This window comes from Enoplosus armatus, chromosome 16 (assembly GCF_043641665.1).
Source record: "Enoplosus armatus isolate fEnoArm2 chromosome 16, fEnoArm2.hap1, whole genome shotgun sequence".
In the NCBI taxonomy this organism is placed as follows: domain Eukaryota; kingdom Metazoa; phylum Chordata; class Actinopteri; order Centrarchiformes; family Enoplosidae; genus Enoplosus; species Enoplosus armatus.
In genome coordinates this window covers 8,126,141-8,135,385 of record NC_092195.1, presented here as the reverse complement: position 1 = coordinate 8,135,385, position 9,245 = coordinate 8,126,141, and positions in this window count along the sequence as shown.

Here is a 9,245-nt window from a genome sequence, read left to right as displayed (position 1 = left end):
TACAATGCGTCATGTAGTTTGGTGGTCCCTTTTTAAGACATAGTCACCCCTTCACAAGAGGAATGAAGAATTCCTTGATCTGATGGTTTGTTAGAGCCTATTTATTTCCACTGCCTTTTTACGACACACCTAAATGCAATATGCTGCATAAGACAAGTTTTATGATCAAGGATATGGTCTCTAAGATGCTTTTGGGGAAATGAGGCCGTGGTCGCCTCTGAGGAGAACAGTGCAGAAATGTGACTGGGATACAAATAGAAAGCAAAAACTAGGAAGACTTCCTTTCACGACATCATGGTTTACACGGGATGATGTTTTCTGATGGCCTCTGCTGCTCTGTCAGCGTCTCAACCCCAACAGTGTTATAAGAAGCTTTTATCTAGTATGTTTACACAGCCCTAAACATACAGTATCTCAGATTTTACTTTAAATCAATTTGTCTTGCTAAGCTTACTGTTACGACTGCTGGAGATTCAAATCTAGACTGCTCTTTGCCTAAAGGGGACAGGCAGCCTATCAGTGCATAGTTTCACTTCGCCTCTCAGACTCCCACAGTGTGATGCGCTTCGGGGCATGTACAAACGAGAGGCTTAAAGTTACACTAAGCCTTACATCTGTCACTGAAACATCTAAGTCATTCTTTACAATAACAAGCTGCTGCATTAACATTGCCTGTTTTAACATCCATGCTGGCTTTACTGCTGTGTGTGTGTGTGTGTGTGTGTGTGTGTGTTAGTGAGAGAGAGAGAGAGAGATAGAAAGTGTGAGAGACAGAGTGTGTGTGTGTGTGTGTGTGTGTGTGTGTGTATAATTTCTGGAATTTAAACACTCATAAAATGCACTGAAGCAGTCAAGTAATTGGGATCAGTAAACTTGACTTTGCCTCTGATGGCTGCTGCTCATAATGGCTCAAAAATGTTGAAATATTTAAATTTCTATTAGTGCTATTAACATCAGAAATGCTCCAACACATCAGTTAAACAAACAGAAGAAGAAGAAATCTAGACAATTGCAACAACTGTCAAATTTTGCTGAAAATGATCAAAATGTCTTGATGTGACCTGGTCTCATAACTCATGTCAGCAACCATCAAAGAGGTTGAGCGCTCCCATTTTGTGTCATTTAACACACAAATTGCTCCCTAATCCCTCCCAGATTGTGTTTCCAGTGGTCTTCTGTCACAACGCACGTGAGCACCATTGCTCTTCCAATGGGGCGGACTTGACAGGTGGCTCTCAGGTAAAACAGTGTCAGGTGAGCTCAAACGCTCCCTGACAATTGCTGCATGTCGCCCCGAGCAGAGTCCAACGCTCACACATCTCCAAGCTCTCCCTGACATGGAGACGTTTAATCTGAGGTACTGAAACCTCTCTCCTGCCCCGGAGCCGTGTGCGTTTGTGTGTGAAAGCAGCAACTGTGGTTCTGTGTTTCGTTCTATGATATGTTAGCAATTATCTCCTTGAGGCCGTTTTAACACGTGCTACTTCACTTGTATAGTTATTCATGAGACCAGAGGCTCAGGTCCTTGATATCAAAGGCCTTGGCTCAGGCTGCACTTGCTTATTGACAAGCACTCAGGAAAGGCTGTCGGGTGGGTTGCTGGCTGTGCAGTTTAGGGTTTGGGATTATGTTTTAGCTTTGTGTGTTAATCTTACATCTTTGGCTCAATAAGGAAATTACAACAAGCATAACAAACACACAACTGTGTATGAAAACCCACAGTATACACAGTACAAAGCTACTTTTTTTCACTGTGGCTTGACAAGGAAAATAAGTTTTTTATTATTAAGTTATTTATTAGATAGTCATGATTATTTAAGGCACACTGCTGTGCTGAAGACATAAATGTATATATTATCTGAAAATATGATATGAAAGATAAATGCACATTCTTTTATTTGCCAAAGAAGACTAAAATAGACATTATTTTACATCTGCTAATTATTATACTCAGTAATTCAATTTGTGACTTGCTGTTGGGCAGCATTACACTAATGTGATGACTTTTCTCAGTAACGAGTTGAGTAAGGGATTACAATTTGAAATTCAGTCATTGCATCACAGTTACCGATCCCAGCAACACGTGATTGCTTTGACTATTTGGAGGTCGACTTGTTGTTTCTGTCTTACCGGGAGTTTGATGGAGGGTTGATATACATTTCTTCTCTGTGCGTCCAGAGGACAGACTGCTTTATTTGCCTGTTGTGCCTTCTTAGTTGCTAGCCAACCACTGATAGCTTAGCTCACATTCAGTTGGTTAGCCTTCAGTTGAGGGTGAGACTTCTCAGGACTGCTGCATGCAGCCAGTCACCAGGCTAAGCTAAGGTTAGCTGTTGATGGTCAGTGAATACCTCCTAACCTCAGACTGTGTGCTTGTTAAATTACAAAGTCGTGTTTTCCATATCTACACTTGTTAAATACAGAAAATGTGACGTGTGGAGGATTTGGAGTTGTTTAAAGGCACCTTTGATGGAGCTGTGCTGAGTAACAAAGTAAAGTAACAAGTAATGTAACTAATTACTTTTTCTGTTGAGTAAAATAATGCAATTAAGTTTTCAATGAGAAATATGTAATGAGTAACTGACTCATTTCAAATAACTTGCCCAGAACTGCTGTAGGTACAGTAAGAGACAGTAGAGTAATTGATATGGGTATTTTCAACTCGTATGTCAGCCATTATTATGCAGAAGAACTTTCTATTTATTATTATAGAATTCTAATTTTTCTTTATCTATAATATTTAAGGCATCCAAACCTTTGTATATAAATTGCCCTCACATTGCCGTGGTGAAGACATCTGCTCCCCAGCGTACTGAGGAGCCAGAACACTGTATTTTTAATTCATTGTAGAAGTGTATAGCTATTCTGACTTACACAGCTTTTTAGCCAGGATGTTTCTAAGTGGTTATTCCTGTCTGAGAGGTGGGTGTGTGTGTGAATGTGTGTGAATGTGTGTGAGAGTGCGTGTGAGACAGAGAAAGAGACATGGGATGAACAGCCTGTCTGTCAGGTGTTGGTACTCACATTAGTCATGTAAAAAACAAAGGATTCTGCGAAGCGACAATTGCCAACACAAAGAGCATCCAGACTCCACTCAGTGTCACCCGATCTCCCGTGTGTATGTGTGTGGGTAGATAAGTGTGTGTGGGAGTCTGTGTGTGTGTAGTGGGGGGGGGGGGGTCTTTCTTTAGGGGATGGGGGCGCCTCATTGGCTGCCACACTGGGGTCAAGCTGAGGTCGGGACATGTGTGATGGATGGACCTCTGTCTCTAGACCACTGCCCTTCTCCCACTCCTCTCTCCTCCTCTGGGCCTCAGACCTGCTGAGGCGTCCTGGCTGTGCTCTCCTCTGTTCGCATGTCTTTGTGTCACTCCGTTTGGCCAAACAGGACGGCTTCAACAGACACAAGGAGCTTAAAGAAAACTGCAGACAACTCTTTGAGGTGAGTTCTGCTGTGGACGTACAGTGCTACAGTCAGCCTCTAACCTACCACCTAATCTCTGCCTTTCCTTACTCTAAACACCACGACACACTTTACTGTTTCAGTCACACACACGACAAACAGCCACTGACCACATGATGTCATCGCTCCTCTCTTTCCCCTCCTTCTCTTCCTCCATCATACTGTCAATCCCTCTATTGGCTCTGTCCCCTTATCGGCACATGGAGACGCACATCTGTCGATGGAGGAATTCATTTTGGCTGCCAATCACAACAGGGGAGTGGTCAATGAGCGCAGACGTGCCAATACCTCGACGACCCTGATGAGTGACTTCTGTCTGTCTGCTTCTCCCGTCTCTCTGGGCTTCCAGCACTTTCTGTCGGCCTCTTTGTGATCACAGGTAGACCAAGAGTCAATCTGTATGAGAGCAGAAAGTGTCTGTCTCACTCACTTGTTTTGGTTTTTATTGCATGTTTAAACTGTGTGTGTGTGTCCAGAGCAGAGTAGATGACCATAAACAAACCACAACTAACAACTATGTGTGTGTAAGTCTGATCACTGCAGAGGCCTCAAGGACACACAGACTATATTTGTGCTCCCTGCGCCTTTCATTTCCATAGTGTCCTATAGGACACTAAGGATTTCTCTATTACACTGGAGAAATGAGGCTTAACCATAAAAGCTTTGGTCAATAAGGTTTGATGGCAATGCCTAATGGATACTTTCCATATGACCTGAGCCTCTGAACTTACTTCTTTTTGTAAAAGTATTCTCATTTGTTTCCAAATCCTCCTGTTTTACTCTTTTTAGGTAATTCTCTCAGGACTTTATGGTCCTTTCTACTTTTTTGTGCACACACACACACACACACACACACACACACACACACACACACACACACACACAGAAGCCTTTAAGAAAAATGAAAGTGAAAGTGAAATCAACAAGGTGAGACTTCAGAGGCAGAGGCATCAGTTTGACACTCCAGGGTGACATTTTTTTAAATGTATTAAGTGTGTGTGTGTGTGTGTGTGTGTGTGTGTGTGTGTGTGTGTGTGTGTATGTGTGCGTGTGTGCGCATGCATGTACAAACTCGTCCCTGACCTTCCTATCCTTAAGCACCTGTATTTGCATTTGTTTACGTGCAAATGTTACTGCATTTCTGTGTGTTCACATGAATATATTCGTGTGTGTGTGTGTGTGTGTGTGTGTGTGTGGTTTTGCGGTTTTGCAGTAAATACCTGTGCACTCTTGGGTGGTGGCCTGTGAGTCCTGTTGTCAGCTCTGCAAATCATCTTTGTATGTTGTCTGAAAGCTGTAAGAGAAAAATAGTAACATTATCACAAGCTTCTTGTTCTTTGCTTAAATTCAGTGTTAAGGAACACACACATTGTGTAATGTCTTAATGAAAGATTTTCAAAGTCTTTTGTCATTTAGCCGCAGACAGTAAACTTGTGCTTTAACCAATTGCAGCACTCTGCGAAAACTGTTTCCTTCACAACATGAATTCAGCTTGAGAATGTGTTGAGGAGGTCAAATGTTCCCTGGCAAAATATAAAGGCTAAGTTGTAATTATGATTTTATTGTTATATAATTTAGAAGGCTAATACAATAGAAATCCATCAAAGCTAGAAGAAAAGCATAAACATAAAAAAAAATGTATAGAAAACTGGTATAAATGTGCTTTTAAATATTGGGGAATATTTTTGTAATCAATGTGAAGCTTTTAAAATGCTTCTAAATATCAATATCAGCTTGTATTTGCACAAATATGTTGAGGAATATGTAAAGAAATCCAAATTCGACACAAAACATAGATACAAAAAAATTTTTGGGGGGCAAAACACATTTTCCTATTTGCAAGTTGAGATTTTAAAATTAATGTTTCTAAATAAGGCTTTGAAATTCTTTATTGTAATTCTATATCCGAAATGATTTTTGTTAAATATAATATATAAATATATTATTATTTCAGCTCGACCCTTCAATTGATTTAGATATTTTAACTGCTCAATACTTTTGTATAAAGTAACCTATTTCCATCATTGGTATTTTATAAAATATCTCCTAAGGGGAAATTAAAATGGAAATTTAGGTTTATATATTTTAATCAGAGGTTCGCTGTTTACCTTCATGTCACAGGGACAGTTTACAGCTTAAGTTATTTCCTTGCAATAGCTGTTATAAGAGTTCAGACAGTAAGTTCATTTGGCCGATCAAAGTCAAACAGTCATTTTTTTCATATGTTGTATTCCGATCATTCCCGTGGCACACATGTCCGGTTGGCACGAGGCTCACGTCTATTTTAGGCCCCATCAAGGACGAGCAAATTAATTCTGCATCTAATTTCTGTGTCACCTCCTTAAAGTCCAAAGCTTTAAACATCTTTTCCTCCTTCACAAAGGCTTAATGGTTTTCGTCAAACATCTGTCATCGTCCATGTGTTTATCCGAGGGCCCTAAAGGGAACCATCAGCCGCTCGGGGCCAGATTCTGGCGCTCGGACCAGTAAAGACGTCCTGATTTCACAAGGCTGAGGTCACTTTTAGCATTTAGCGACGAGTCTGAAGGTGTTTTGGTCGGAGCTGGACTGTGACTGCGTTGTTGACGTGCTTGTTTGCCCAGTGTGGTCTGTAAACTGTTGTTTAGGTGTGGGTAGTGCTGTGACAACAAACTCAATCTGTGACCGAGGTTTGACCCCCGGGTTTCTTTTGAGGATCAGCTGCGTTTCTAATCCACTCTGTGTGGCTCCTGCATAGCGCTCAGAGGCCTGGAGGGAGCTAAAGCCTCCCAAAAGTGGGCTCATCCAAGGGTCCTTGAGGAGATGTGTGGTTGTCTCCAGAAACACGGTTTAATTATATTTTTCTGGTTTTTATTTTATCCAATAATATACACAAATTAGCTCATATCTGCGTAAAATGTGTGAGAAGAAAATAACTTTCTTCACCGTGTTACTCTCTACTGCAACTTGTATTTTATCTCAATTTAAATCGAATTAACGTCTAAACTCTTATCAGGTTTGGACACACACTCTGGGAAAAAAAATTAGATTGGAATCTGCGGCCAAATGAGTGACTATGTGCCAAAATGTTGCCAGTCCCTGTTGCACAGAGGAGGAATTGTCAGGCTAAATAGAGGGACACCAGATGTGTAGATTTAGAGGAATCACTGTCAAAATGTGATATGAGTTAGGCTGCCGATTAAAATGTTGTCGTAAACAAAATCACAATTACTTTTTATAAACTCGTTGTCGGACATAAATATGCAGATTAGGCAGTGAAATAAATATTTTCCAAATCCATTAGTATAAATAATTCATCTTTTTATGTATAAAAGATTAGGAGTTTTGATGAAACCTAATTTGTCCAAAACATTTTTACGAGTTCTCGCTGTGAAATAATACGTTGTTAATAAGTTGTTAAATTTTTAACAAAATGTTGCTGTTTTTTTGTTTAGACCCGTTTTCTGACTTTTAAATAAGTCTAATAGCAGCATTTTAGAATATGTATTTCTTTGTTCCAAATAATGTGGGACCATAACAGTTCAGAAGAATTAAATTATTTTGACACAGTAAATAAAATAAATGTAATCCATGTGGTGTCCTCGGCCTATCAGTCTAAACATTCTCAATAGCCCTGTCTGTGTTATAATAGACAAAAAAAAATGAATAAAGGCGTAAATACTGATATAATAGGGAACAGCAACTAACTTTTTGTTGTCTTAAAATGTTCAAACAGGTATTTCACAATCTCCTAATTAAAACAGTGAACAAATGTAAAAACACATATTACATTTACATTCATTTAAATTACTGCTTGTTGAAAGATTGAAGATTATAGTGATTTCTTTGCCAGAACAAAATGGTTTGTCACACAGAGAGAGCACATAAACATCCCTTTGACGTTTTCTCTTTTCTGGAAATAAAAGAGATAATGTTCCCCCTCTTTCTCTTCCAGATTGGACCGACAAACACAAACAGGTCCTTGAGCAACAAGTCTGCGTACATACTTCACTGTTTACACCGAAACAACTCCTCGAACAACAAAATGAGGGTGTCTGCAGCTAACCTTGTCACAGGTTTCATACGGAGCATCCACTGTCGAAAAAACACCTAATACAACGCATTAACAACATCGAACAATAACAAGTGAGACTGATAAAACAGTTTGGCTACAGAACTTACTCTCCTTTTCCATGTTTGCTGTTGCTGGATGGGACTGAGCAGCCTGCTGCAGCCTCAGCAGGTCTCCACAGCTCCAATAGAGCAGCTGCTGCAGGTGGATCCAAGGTAAAGGTGAACGTCGCTCATTAATCATGGCTCTTTAGGCGTTTTTTTTGCCCTTTTATGGTAAAATGGACTCGCATCCTGCACACCAGGAATTAAAACAGCAAAAAGAATCAGGGAACCCCTATTTTCTCGAGTTTGGAATTTGGACAGAGGATATAAGCTGCCTTGAAAATGTAGGTTCAATCAAACTAAATAAAACTTCCAGTTTAGACACGCGTGTTTTGTTTTTACCGATAAAGATTAATAAATATTGCTCCACTTAGCTGATTTTATAGAGAATATGATGGTTATTCACTTAAACGTCCTCATCCTGAAAGAGCAGGTTTACAAATCAGGCGTAAATATAGCAGAACCTGAAATAATAGCTTGTTAAAGCTAAATTGTCTAGCTGGCTGTGTGACAAGCAGAGCTGCAAGGTTTCACTGTTCATCTTGTCATCAGGTGGGGATGATGACACCTCCGTGTGACTTGGGGAACAGGACTTAACGCTGACAGGGCCAGTGGGGCCCCACCCCTGTCGATAGCCTAACCCCGATGTTTTAATCAATAGAGTTTTCTTTTTTTGTCCCCTCAATAAGCCGAGAGCTCGATAAGGTTGTCATCACAAATGACGCTGACGTCCGCGCTCTCATCTCCTCCGCGGATAAACATGCCTTTATTATGCCAATAACGCTTTACCCCAGGGACGGGAGCGCGCACGGCCGCATACATTGAGAGACTGAAGAGGACACATGCAGCTTCTCCAACGATGGGAAATGGGCAGAGATTTCCTCTCCTGTCTGTAGAGCTTAATATGAAGGTCTGGTGGGCGGATTTAGATGGAAGACTTGCTTTAAAATCCTCTGAAAAGTCTGATTCTGTCCCTCCCAAGATTTCCCCTCAGCAATGACACAGAGGAATTTTAGAGGTAAACGCACTTTAATACACATGATTGACCCGTAAACGTCTCTCTGGACAAAACATTTTAGATAACAGATTAAAGCCCGGAACACACGTGGCCATACACGACCGGTTGCCCAACTGATAAAACTCAGCGTCCCGCTAATAATACATGAAAGCATTACGCATCATGCAAATCTCACACAATAGACATTCAGACAGTCGCGACACACCAACACACAGGCCTTAAACACAGAGGTGACAGTGATTAAGGAGGTACAATAACAATGCACTCTATAACGATTAATAAACGAGGTCTTCTCGTTGATTGTGTGATGCCTAATTGACGACATCCAGTGCAGTCAGCCCGGCCGTGGCCATGACGCTCAACTTTGGCACATTTGAGGTATTTGTTTGTGTGTGCAGATTTGTGACTTTACATCGGCACATCCAGCAGCACTGGTCAGGAGCAGGTGTAGGGAAAGTACTGGATATCTTTGGCACCATCAGAGTCGTGGCGCAACGCGTATTTAACGTCAAATTCCAAAAGAAAGTGGACACATTTTAAACCATGGCCTACATTTGTTGGGACAGCAGTGCTATCGCTCTTCCGAACACAATACACAATATAAAACAA